The sequence below is a fragment of the Dama dama genome, chromosome 19, assembly GCF_033118175.1.
Source record: "Dama dama isolate Ldn47 chromosome 19, ASM3311817v1, whole genome shotgun sequence".
NCBI lineage: Eukaryota > Metazoa > Chordata > Mammalia > Artiodactyla > Cervidae > Dama > Dama dama.
The window spans coordinates 17493232-17507355 of NC_083699.1; positions in this window are offsets into that span (position 1 = coordinate 17493232).

The following is a 14124-nucleotide window of genomic DNA, read 5'->3' on the forward strand; positions in this document are numbered from 1 at the left end:
TTAATTTTCTTTAATACTTAGTAAACTATTATAATAAATTTTAAATTATGTGTAGTAGTATCATAACTTTATGCTAGTAAGATATGACTTTATTTTCTTCTTGTTGTCTTTGCTGTTACAAACAACTGTCTATTTTGATTAATGTCTTTGATGTCCCACTCTTCTAAATGTAATTGTTTACAATGATTCTATGTGTCCTATGAGAGTTCATTGCAGCAGGTTTGGAATTGGCCTAAACTTTTTTACTGAAATAAGAAATACACCCTCTCAGGACTATCCACTGGTCACGGCATGAAACTTAATGTGTCCAAGGAATTTTAGAACTGTTTGTTGTGAATGACAATGAGGTTGATGAATGACACATGTGTTTGGTGAGACCACTGGTGGGATTTGTTATTTAGCCAATATATACTCATATGAACAGTGGGGTGTAAGGGACCCTGACCAAGTCTGCATTTTGGATTCCCTGGGTCCTCCTTGTTCTGTGTATAGGTTGGTGGTTCCTGGCTTGAGAGAAAAACACAAAACTGAGCCTTGTAAAAGTCTTAGAGAAATGAAAATTCAACCTGCTGGCATCTCTCTGGATCCCTTCTGTGTGCAGACTTGGACTTAAGCATAAGCCCATAAGTAAAGTTTTACTTTAAATGTTTCTGCTATATTAAATCCTTTTCCTGCAGGAATCTATAGACTTGTATGGACTATCATTTTGGGTTCTGGGCATCTTCTTTAGTAAATGAATCCTGAGTGCCACAGATAGTACAGTATACTATTGTACACCCTTACACTAACAAAGCTTCATAGCTAAAGGGGGTTTCAGCCGGCATCTGACTTATCCCATTCATTTAGAAATAAGAAATTAAGGGGTCTGTATTTCCTTGCTAGCTTCCAAGTGGGTCACCTCTAAGGTACTAGAGGCCACCTGTTCTTGCCATGTGACTTTACATCTTCACTCCAGCAGAGGCATGGCAAACCTCTGACTTCCGCCTCCGCCACCAGCCAGAGAAAACTCTCCTTTTTAAAAGGCTTGTGTGAAAAGGGCAACCCCACCTGAATAATATCTCTCTTTAAGATCCCTATTTGAAGGAATTCTTGGGGGCCATCATAGAATTCTCCCTGCCACAATACCTGAAAAAATCTTTCTTGAATAAATAAATTTCATGTTAAAAAAAAAAAGAAATAAGAAATTGAAGCAACTAAAGTGTATATTACTTTTTAAAAGCTCATAGGGGCTAGTTGGACAGAGGGGCTAAAACTACACCTTCTTCCAATGAGGGTTCAGTTCAGTTCAGTCGCTCAGTCGTGTCCAACTCTTTGAGACCTGTGAACTACAGTACACCAGGCCTCCCTGTCCATCACCAACTTCCGGAGTCCAGCCAAACCCATGTCCATTGAGTCGGGGATGCCATCCAACCATCTCATCATCTGTCGTCCCCTTCTCCTCCTGCCCTTAGTCTTTCCCAGCATCAGGGTCTTTTCCAGTGAGTCAACTCTTCACATCAGGTGGCCAAAGTATTGGAGTTTCAGTTTCAAAATCAGTCCTACCAATGAACACCCAGGACTGATCTCCTTTAAGTTGGACTGGTTGGATCTCCTTGCAGTCCAAGGGACTATCAAGAGTCTTCTCCAACACCACAGTTCAAAAGCATCAATTCTTCGGTGCTCAGGTTTCTTTATAGTCCAACTCTAACATCCATACACGACCACTGGAAAAACAATAGCCTTGACTAGATGGACCTTTGTTGACAAAGTAATGGCCTGCTTTTTAATATGCTATCTAGGTTGGTCATAACTTTCCTTCCAAGGAGTAAGTGTCTTTTAATTTCATGGCTGCAATCACTATCTGAAGTGATTTTGGAGCCCAGAAAAATAAAGGCAGCCACTTTTTCCACTGTTTTCCCATCTATTTCTCATGAAGTGATGGGACCAGATGCCATGATCTCAGTTTTCTGAATGTTGAGCTTTAAGCCAACTTTTTCACTCTCCTCTTTTACTTTCATCAATAGCCTCTTTAGTTCTTCTTCACTTTCTGCCATAAGGGTGGTGTCATCTGCATATCTGAGGTTATTGATATTTCTCCCAGCAATCTTGATTTCAGCTTGTGCTTCTTCCATCCCAGCGTTTCTCATGATGTACCCTGCATATAAGTTAAATAAGCAGGGTGACAATATTATACAGCCTTGACGTATTCCTTTTCCTATTTGGAACCAGTGTGTTGTTCTATGTCCAGTTCTAACTGTTGCTTCCTGACCTGCATGCAGGTTTCTCAAGAGGCAGGTCAGGTGGTCTGGTATGCCCATCTCTTTCAGAATTTTCCACAGTTTATTGTGATCCACACAGTCAAAGGCTTTGGCGTAGCAATGAAGTAGAAATATGTTTTTCTGGAACTCTTTTCCTTTTTTGATGATCCAGTGGATGTTGGCAATTTGATCTCTTGTTCCTATGCCTTTTCTAAAACCAGCTTGAACATCTGGAAGTTCACAGTTCATGTATATCAATGAGGGTAATCCATTTCAATACCAAATCTAAACCCAATAAAGTTATACTTAACTTACAGCTGTAATTAATGCTTTCTCAGAATTAAAATTATAGGAAGAAGCAATTGGTTTGTGGTTTCATTATATCAATAAAGTATGTTTGTAACATGCTTATGTCAAACATATTTTAGAACTATAATTTTTTCTTTTATTTGTATAGTTTATGTAAGGACATCAGTGAAATCTGCTTTCTACTCCATGATTAATATTTATATAAACATTTTTATACATAAAGTGTGTTTATAATTTTTAGAGTAAATTATATATTATGTTCATTTTATTAGCTTAGTAAAGACTCAAGAAACACATATATATTGAGATTCATTAGTGTTTATACATTTATCAATGTATAAAATTATGTCTATTATTTGTGTCTTTAGGGGAATTTATGGACAATGAAGAAAGCATTAATAATTAAAATCATATGTGAGAGCTATTATTTAACTGTCTTTAAATTTTTGATTTTTAGCATGAATTTATATATATATGTATATATATTTTAACTTAATGGCAGAAATACATGGCACTTTAATATGCAATATTCAGTGATCTAAGGAGTATACTGGTCACATACTATCCACCTCTAAATACCTCGCCAGAATTTGAAGACCTACCTTTTAAACAAACAGTGAAAGATTGAAAAATAAATGGAAAATGGAAATACATACAAACAAATAAATAAGAATGATAGGAACAACAACAACAACAAAAGGATAAAAGGAGGTAAGGAAGGAGCAGTGGCAAGAAGAATTATCAATCAAATCTTTGTTTTGCAGTAACTAATGTGGAAGTCAGGGAAATATTCATACATATTTGTAGAAGGATATAACTAAGAAATAGAAACGTGCTATCTATAACTCTGTAGATCATAATCTATGTGCCATAAATTTCTGAACAGTATTTTTGGTTAATATGCAATCCATCTGGATTTTCATCCTGACTTTTCCTTTAATTTTGTGTAGCTTTTTGTAGTTTTAATAATAACTAATGGATACACACAGACAACATAATTTCTCTCTTAGAAATGTCACAAAAGATGTTATTATCTATATATAATAAAAGACATTTTAAATAATATTAAACACAGTGCAAAAATAATTTGAGCTTTTAGTTCAATTGGTTTCGAGTATTATTATTTAACATTTTTCCTTAAAAATATTCTTCAAAATTCCATATCATATTCTTTAGTGTTTTAAATTTGCTAAATATCCAAATCATTTTATGTTGTAATGATGCTAAACTTATGTAATTATGACATAACTTTTTGTATGATTTATTTACCTTTTTATAGAACATTGCAATTGAAAATACTTTGCTTGATATTTCCTTAATCTATACTGAAGATGTTCATCATTAATACTTCATTTTCTATTTATGTTTTAAAAATATTAAAAGTGAAAAATACAACTGTGTAATACAACTGTGCATACTGCAGCAATATGTAATCAAACATCTGTTTTGAAAAAGTGATACAAAAATGATGAAATAAGTTCTATAGCTAAGAAAGTACTATTATAAAAAGCCAATTATTCTCTGAAACACAGGAAGCTGCTTTTCAGAAATTACAACAAAGAAAACTGCTGGTAACCATCCTACTGTATATCCATTTCTCAAAATAGTATAAGCACTTTCACAAACAAAGCCAAATCATTCATTATGAAATGGCCCAAGGCATAGATTTTTCTCTGATTGAGCTTCACATTTCTCCTTTGCCAAGAAAATCATTTTCAAAAATAGGGAGAAATGCTTAGCAACAGCAACTCAGTTGCTTTAAACATATGTACTGACTATACAATGCATAAATATATAGATATTTGAATACCATTTATACTTGTAATTTAAACTGTTGAGTAGATATTTTCACTGAATGTTTAAGAGCAGAGCACATTTGCAGTAGCATTCATTGTATTTCATAACCATGCACTGCAAGTAAAATCTATTATAATATTGTAAGCTTTTCACACAATAATTATTCAGAATTTTTGTTTAAGTACAATGTTATGGAAATACTGACTTCACAAGATGACATATTATAATAGATCCTCAAGCTACATAATCTTCAAAACCCTTAAAATAGTTTATTTTAAGCATAACACTTCCAAATAAGCACTTTGTCCCATTAGCATTGAAACAATACATTATTTTAACACCTGATAGCAGTTACTGTAGTATATATTTTATAGTTTCAGAAAAATAACTCTAATCCAGAAAAGTACATTTTTTCCTAAAACATATGAACAAAATTGGATAAATGAAAGCAGACTCATTAGAATACGAATGTTGCAGTTCCATGAATGGTTGCTTTTCCTAGTACGTAACTTAACTCATACAAACAGCACCATCTGGATAATAAGCAGAACATTTTGGATAGTCTCTTTCCAAAGAATATGAGTCTCTTTTGCACAATATTCAGCTACATTATTTAGAGCATAGTAAAATCATAATTATTCAACTGGGAGTTAGTAAACACAATATTCCTGTTTTTTCAAGCTATAAAACTCTCTCCGTTTGTGTCAGAATAACTAATAAAGACTTTCCCATGATGCCACACAATGATTGGTAGTCTAAAGTGTTGTTTTACCTATACAGGTAGCCTAACTTTGAGACCTGCTTGTTTTCTTGGAACATTGGAACTGAACTCCTAGAAGGAATTTGTCTGTGCCTGTAGGCTTCAATCATCCTTCTTGCTCCTGTAGATTGAATGTCTAGGTGTATATTTATGATTATTATATTTTTAGACATACTCTCAATTGTCTACCTTTAAGGAAAACAAAATAAAAATAGAATGACTGCAAAATGGACATATTCTTATTTGACTTTGTTTTAATTCTACTAAATATTTGGAAGACAAAATTAATTTGTGAACATTAAAAAAAAAAAGTAGATATTTTAAATTGTACAAAGGTAGCATATATACAAAACAGTAATTCTTTTTTAATAACTTCACATGTATATTTGACACTCAAAGTAACATAATGAAGTAAGTACTGGAAAGAGATTATTTCCATATTAGAGATGGGAAGCTAAGACAGTTTACAAGGTTTGTCAAAAATCGCTTAGTCCTATGTATTAGCACTATCCTTAAAACTAATAAGCCATTCATAGCCCTATTCCCTGTAGATTTGATATTCTCCTAGGTCCAGGGTAAACTCCACTTAATCGTTTTGCATCTATACCTCAACAGAATTTTAAATATGTTAAGAAAACAAACCTGGGTTTATGTATTTGGGAAAAGTTGCAACTGTCTCCCATCATTTGCTGTTGTTTAGTTGTTAAGTTGTCTGACTCTTTTGCAACCCCATGGTCTATTGCCCACCAGGCTCTTCTGTCCATGGGATTTCCCAGGCAAGAATACCTGGGTGGGTTGCCATTACCTTCTCCAAGGGATCTTCCTGACTGAGGGATAGAATCTGCATATTCTAAATTTATATTTCCCCTAATATAAGTGTTTGCAAGCAAGAAAAAGCATCCTTTTGGATCTATAAGTTTGGGTATGTTTAATAAGAATCACTCCTATGTTTTTAGTCACATCTCACTAAATGTTCATAATTTAACTGTGCCCATCTCATTGACTTATATTCATACATTTGTAGTCACTGTGGACTATTTAGTCTTTGTGGGTTAAATGTTGATATTTGGATGCATCACTACTGTATAAATTTCTTTATGTGAAAAAAAAATGTTGAGTCTATTTCATGCAGTTAAAAAATCTGATTTCCGTATGAACTAGAATTCTGTGATCATTGTAAATCATCTTGTGAAATAATTTCCTGTGTGCTGGTAGGCTTATCAGTGGCATGACTATCCAAATTGTCAATCACTTAACATAGCCTCAAGCACTTAATTAATAAATTAATCCGGACCTCAACTGAATTCTTTGTTGCCAACATTAGAGACCATATTTCTGCTAAAAATTTGTAGCTATTTCTCTGCCTTCATTTTTGATTATTCATACATCATCTGCTTTGGGTAAAGATATTCTGTACCACAGGTATAAATCCAGAAGTATAATCATCTATACTCTGCATTGCATCATATTAATTCTGAAATGCTCATCTGTTAAAATAAATGTTATATCAATTATGGCACTTTTTTCCCACTGGCAAATTGAGATATACTGTTTCCTTTAAACCTTGACCTGTATGGCCCATTTCCTTCATTTTCCTTTCTGTGAATTTGAACAATATGCAAAATTTAGTTTTAGTTCTTAGATAGCTAGTGTTTGAACTTTTAAAACTATACTATTCTCGAAGGCAAGGAGAGGTTCCAACATAGTCAAATTGAAGAATGACAAAACAAACAAATAAAAATCTCTCTAGAGAAAGTTATTTGGAGAAAAAACCATGGGACATTCAGGTGCAAAGAGTAAAGAAACATAGAGTTTGACATTTCACTTCACAATTCAAAGATATTTATATTTAAAGTTTGGTTCAACAAGGAAAGGGGTCAATTTAGAAAAGAGAAACATTTTCAATCAAATCAGTAGTAACAGTAAAGAAAACAGTTACTGCTGATTTTTTACTAAGTGGCTTTCAAATCCCTCATTGCTACCTATACACTGTATTTTCTGCTAGTTTCCCAGATTATTTCCAAGTTTAAGATGGTAAATTATTTATTAGTATTTTATTTAACAGATATTTCTTTTTAACCTGCATATATTTTTGTTAGTGTTCATTTAATTGTTGCAAGCTATAATTTTGCTTTAGGGCTCTCCTGGTGGTTCCTCAGTAAACAATCCACCTGCAGTGCAGGAGACTCAGGAGAGACAGGAGATGTGTGTTTGATCCCTGGGTCAGGAAGAGCAAGATGCAGCAACAATGAAACACATTAAGTCCAAGTGCTATTAATTTATCCTTCTGGGTTTTTACATGACAAATGGGTTAGAATATAAAATAGCTTCTTATTTTAAAAAAGAGGATAAATGTGGTAACCATGAAGTAGTTCTCTATCCATAAATAAATAATATTAAAAAGCCTCATTTTAACCAACTTTTAAAATTAGATATCCATCTTCCAATAGAAAACAATCTGTCCCTAAATAATAATAACAAATATACATAATTTATGAAGTTAAGAGACTCTATGCAAGTTCCTTTATAGGCATTATCTCAAATTCTCCCTCTCTCTCCCTCTCTTTTTTAATTGAAGTATAGTTGATTTATAGTATTATGATATTAGTTTCAGGTGTGCAACTTAGTGATTGTACTTAAGTACATCTTAGTAATTCAGTATTTTTTTCTAGAGTATGTAGCATTTAAACTTCTTATCAAATAATAGTTATATATCCGTGTTTTGTATAATATATTCTTGTTGTTTATTTATTTTATACATAGTAATTTGCATCTCTTAATCCCCTACTTCTATATTGTCCCTCCCCTCTTCCCTACCCCATTGGTAACCACAAGTTTGTTCTGTATATATGTAAGTCTGTTTCTGTTTTGTTATATTCATTGTTTATGTAAGTGATAGTGTAAAGTGATAGTGTCCCAAGCCAGTCCCTCCCATCATGAAGCTTCCACAAGCCTCTTATTATTATCCATCAAAGGGAAGGCAGAATGAAATCTACAATCACAGAAAACAAACCAAATTTATCACATGGATCACAGCCTTGTCTAACTCAATGAAACTATGAGCAATGCCTTGTAGGACTACCCAAGATGGACTGGCCACGGTGGAGATTTCTGAAAAACTGTGGTGCACTGGAGAAGGGAATGGCAAACCATTTCAGTATTCTTGCCCTGAGAACACCATGAACACTATGAAAAGGAAAAAAAGATATGACCCTGAAAGATATAGGTGCCCAATATACTACTGGAAAAGAGTGGAGAAATAACTTCAGAAAGAATGAAGAGACAGAGCCAAGACAAAAACAGCATCCAGTTTTGGACGTGACAGATGATATAAGTAAAGTCTGAGGCTGTAAAGAACAATATTGTATAGGAACATGTAGTGTTAGGTCCATGAATCAAGGTAAATTGGAAGTGATCAAACAGGAGATGGCAAGAGTGAACATTGACATTTTAGGAATCAGTGAACTTAAATGGACAGCAATGGGTGAATTTAATTCAGATGACCCTTGTATCTACTACTGTGGGCAGGAATTCCTTAGAAGAAATGGAGTAGTCATACTAGTCAACAGAAAAGTCCAAAATGCAGTACTTAGGTGCAATCTCAAAAACGACAGTGATCTCTGTTCATTTCCAAGACAAACCGTTCAATATCACAGTAATGTAAGTCTATGCCCCAACCATTGATGCCGAAGAAGCTGAAGTTGAATGATTCTAAGATGACCTACAAGACCTTCTACAACTAGCACCAAAAAAAAAAAAAAAAAAAAAGATATCCTTTTCATTGTAGGGGACTAGAATACAAAATAGGAAGTCAAAAGATACCTGGAATAACAGGCAAGTTTGGCCTTGGAGTACAAAATGAAGCAGGGCAAAGGCTAATGGTTTGGGAAGAGAACACACTGATCATAACAAACAACCTTTTCCAACAACACAAGAGATGACTCTACAATTGGACATCACCAGATGGTCAATACTGAAATCAAATTGATTATATTCTTTGCAGCCAAAGATGGAGAAGTTCTATACAGTCAGCAAAAACAAGACCAGGAGCTGACTGTGTCTCAGATCATGAACCCCTTATTGCACAATTCAGATTTAAATTGAAGAACATAGGGAATACCAATAGACCATTCAGGTGTGATCTAAATCAGATCCCTTAAGAATATACAGTGGAAGTGACAAATAGATTCAAGGGATTAGATCTGATGGACAGAGTGACTGAAGAACTATGGACAGACGTTCATGACATTGTACAGGAGGCAGTGATCAAAACCATCTTGAAGACAAAGAAATGCAAAAAGGCAAAATGGTTGTCTGAGGAGGCCTTAATAATAACTGAGAAAAGAAGCTAAAGGCAAAGGCTAAAGGAAAGATATACCCATCTGAATGCAGATTTCCAAAGTATAGCAAGGAGAGATAAGAAACCCTTAAGTGATCAATGCAAAGAAATAAAGGAAAACAATAGAATGGGAAAGACAACAGATCTCTTTAAGAAAATTTGATATACCAAGGGAACATTTCATGCAAAGATGGGCACATTAAACGACAGAAATGGTATGAACCTAATGGAAGCAGAAGCTATTAAGAAGTAGCAAGAACACAGAAGAACAATACAAAAAAGACATTAAACCCAGAAAACGATGATGGTGTGATTACTCACTTAGAGTCAGACATCCTGGAATGCAAAGTCAAGTGGGCCTTAGGAAGCATCACTATGAATGAAGCTAGTTGAGGTGATGGAATTCCAATTGAGCTATCTCAAATCCTAAAACATGTTGCTGTTAAAGTGCTGCCCTCAATACGCCAGGGAATTTGGAAAACTCAGCAGTGGCTACAGGAATGGAAAAGATTAATTTTCATTCCAATCCCAAAGAAAGGCAATGCCAAAGAATGTTCAAACTACTGCACAAAATTGCACTCATCTCACAGGTTAGCAAAGTAATGCTGAATATTCTTCAATGTAGCTTCGACAGTACATGAACCAAGATGTTCAAGCTGGATTTAGAAAAGGCAGGGGGACCAAATTGCCAACATCCATTGGATCATATAAAATGCAATAAAATTCCAGAAAAATATCTGCTTTCTTGACTATACTTGGACTAAGTATTCTTGGACCGTACTTGGACTATTGACTAAGCCTTGGACTGTGTGGATCATAGCAAAATATGGAAAATTCTTCAAGAGATGCAAATACCAGACCACCATACCTGGCTTCTGAGAAACACATGCAGGTCAAGAAGCAACAGTTAGAACCAGACATGGAACAATGGAATGGTTACCAAATGGGAAAGGAGTACATCAACAATATATTGTCACCCTGCTTATTTAACTAATATGCAGAGTACATCATGTAAAATGCCAAGCTGGATGAAGCACAACCTGGAAGCAAGATTGCCTGGAGAAATAACCTCAGATAACAGATAACACCACCCTTATGGCAGAAAGTGGAAAGGAACTAAAAAGCCTCTTGATGAAGGTAAAAGAGGAGAGTAAAAGCTGGCTTAAAACACAACATTTGAAAAACTAAAATCATGGCATCCAGTCCCAAGACTTCATGGGAAATAAATGGGGAAACAACAGAAACAGTGAGAGACTTTATTTTCTTGGGCTCCAACGTCACTACAGATTTTGACTGCAGCCTTGAAATCAAGAGATGCTTGTTCCTTGGAAGAAAAGCTATGACAGACCTAGAAAGTGAAAGTGAAAGTTGCTCAGTTGTGTCTGACTTGGGGATCCCATGGACTATACAGTCCATGGAATTCTCCAGGCAGAATAACCACAGTGGTGTGATCACTCACCTAGAGCCAGACATCCAGGAATGTGAAGTCAAGTGGACCTTAGGAAGCATCACTATGAACAAAGCTAGTGGAGGTGATGGAATTCCAGTTGAGCTATTTCAAGTCCTAAAAGATGATGCTGTGAAAGTGCTGCACTCAATATGCCAGCCAATTTTGAAAACTCAGCAGTGGCCATGGGACTGGAAAAGGTCAGTTTTCATTCCAATGCCAAAGAAATGTTCAAACTACCATATAATTGCACTCATATCACATGCAGGCAAGTTAATGCTCAAAATTTTCCAATCCAGGCTTCAAGAGTCCATGAACCATGAACTTCCAGCTGTTCAAGCTGGATTTAGAGAAGGCAGAGGAACAAGACAGCAAATTGCCAACATCTGCTGGATCATTGAAAAAGCCAGAGAGATCCAGAAAAAACATCTACTTCTGCTTTATTGACTATGCCAAAGTCTTTGACTGTGTGGATCACAACAAACTGTGCAAAATACTTAAAGAGATGGGAATACCAGACCACCAGACCTGCCTCCTGAGAAATCTGTATGCAGGTCAGGAAGCAACAGTTAGTACTGGACATGGAACAACACACTGGTTCCAAATCAGGAAAGGAGTACATCAGGCTGTATATTGTCACCCTGCTTACTTAACTTATATGCAGAGTACATCATGCAAAATGCTAGGCTGGAAGAAGCACAAGCTGGAATCAAGATTGCTGGGAGAAATATCAATAACCTCAGATAGAGGGATGACACTACTCTTATGACAGACGGTGAAGAAGCACTAAAGGGACTCGATGAAAGTGAAAGAGGAAAGTGAAAAAGTTGGCTTAAAGCTCAACATTCAGAAAACTGAGATCATGGCATCTGGTCCCATCACTTCATGGGAAATAGATAGAGAAACAGAGGAAACAGTTGCAGACTTTATTTTCTTGGGCTCCAAAATCACTGCAGATGGTGATTGTAGCCATGAAATTAAGACGCTGACTCCTTGGAAGAAAAGCTATGACCAACCTAGACAGCATGTTAAAAAGCAGAAACATTACTTTGTCAACAAAGGTCCATGTAGTCAAGGCTATGGTTTTTCCAGTAGTCATATATGGATGTGAGAGTTGGACCATGAAGAAAGCTGAAAAAAAAAAAAAGAAAGAAAGAAAGCTGAGCACCGAAGAACTGATGCTTTTGAACTGTGGTGTTGGAGACGACTCTTGAGAGTCCCTTGGACTGCAAGGAGATCAAACCAGTTGATCGTAAAGGAAATCAGTCCTGAATATTCATTGGAAGTACTGATGCTAAAGCTGAAACCAATACGTTGGCCACCTCATGTGAAGAATTGACTCATTAGAAAAGATCCAGTATCATACTGGGAAGGATTGAAGACAGAAGGAAAAGGGGATGACTAAGGATGAGATGGTTGGATGGCATCACTGTATAATGGACATGCGTTTGAGCAAGCTCCAGGAGTTGGTGATGCACAAGGAAGCTTGGCGTGCTGCAGTCCATGGGGTGGCAAAGAGTCAGACATGGCTGAGTGACTGAACTGAACTGAAATAAAGATATTAGAACTGACATCTTTTTCTACATTAATATTACAGCATACACACACACACACACACATATATATATACATATAACCACAAAAATTTTATGATGAATTTAAGACTTTCATTTTCATGAAAACTAAATTAAAAAAGTAAATCACATTTTACAGTTGCAGGATGAAATTCTGTAACTACATTCTCATGTAGATACTTTTTTCAGATTAATGTATACCTTTCTGTCACAGATTTTCTCATTATTCTCTCTTTCTGCTAGTTTTATAAATCATCTGTTTAAACAACTCTTTTTTTCACATGGTAAATTGTGTCTCAATATAGAATTACTTACACTTGAGACTTACATTGATTTGTATCATGTAGAGAGATTCCAAGGTTGAGCTGTAGTAAAGAATCTGCCTGCCAATGAAGGAGATGCAAGAGATGCAAGTTCAATCTCCTTGTTGAGAAGATCCTCAGGAGCAGGCAATGTCAACCCACTCCAGTATTCTTGCCTGGAAAATTCCACGGACAGAGGGGCCTAGCAGGCTATAGTCCAGAGGGTCACAAAGAGTCAGATATGACTGAGAACACGCACAAACACACAGGGAATAATTAAGGATTGTGAAGCAAATTAGTTTAGACATTATGTATCTTTTGCAAGTATTTTTGCTTTCATTGGAACTACAATTCTATAACACTGTAGCCACAGTGTGAAAGAGAAAATCTACAACCTGGAATATGATTAAATATTTATCTATGAAAAATGTAGCAGATAAAAAAATGACAATTTACTTATAAAGAAATAATAATTAAATGATTTTCTAAAGCTACTATAAATATATATTTTCTGATCTGAATATATAACCAAAGAGCTAAAAAAATTTGACCTCCTTAAAATCAGAACCAGAATGGATTTTCACAGGTCTCTCTCTTGAATTTTCTAGCCAGGAATTCTGTATACCCAAATAATCCTAGTCTTGTTTAAAATAATGAAACCAGAAAGAAAAAACACACCATTAAAAGAATTATAATGTGACAGTTTTGTTATGGTTATATGATTATATATAGTTATATAATATTAAAACTAACAGTGTGTCAATTACATTTCAAAAATATGTATCCACTGGTATAGTAATATCTATTGATATACAATATTCAGAAGATAGATCAAGTTAAAAATGTATTTTCCCTTTTATTCTGTAATTGCTTGCTAAATTGCTTCAGTCATTTCCGACACTTTGCAACCCCGTGGACCCTCTGTAATTGCATTTTATAAAATGCTCACCAAGAGCATGTCCTTAATTTAACTATTCCCATAATGTATAAATATTCTTTAAATGTTGATTAGCTTTCCTTTTAATTTTTCTTTTCTTGTGTCTAACTAGAGTTCATATTTGCTTGACCAAAAAAAAAAAAAAAAAAATGTGGTAAAAAGAAATATGAAATTCTTCTAACATGTTTTCCCTGCATTATTTAAGAGTTCCAGATTATAGAGTTTATTAAAAATTATATCTGCTTCAGCTGTATCATATTGACCTTTTGGCTTTATTTCCCTTGTGGACTGTGGACTATATAACCTTCTGCTTAGTTTTACTACTAATTTTAAAATTTTATTTCATTTTATTATTGATGATGACTTCATGCTTTAAAAATTGGATTATTCACTCAATAAGTTAACCTTAATTTTTATTTTGC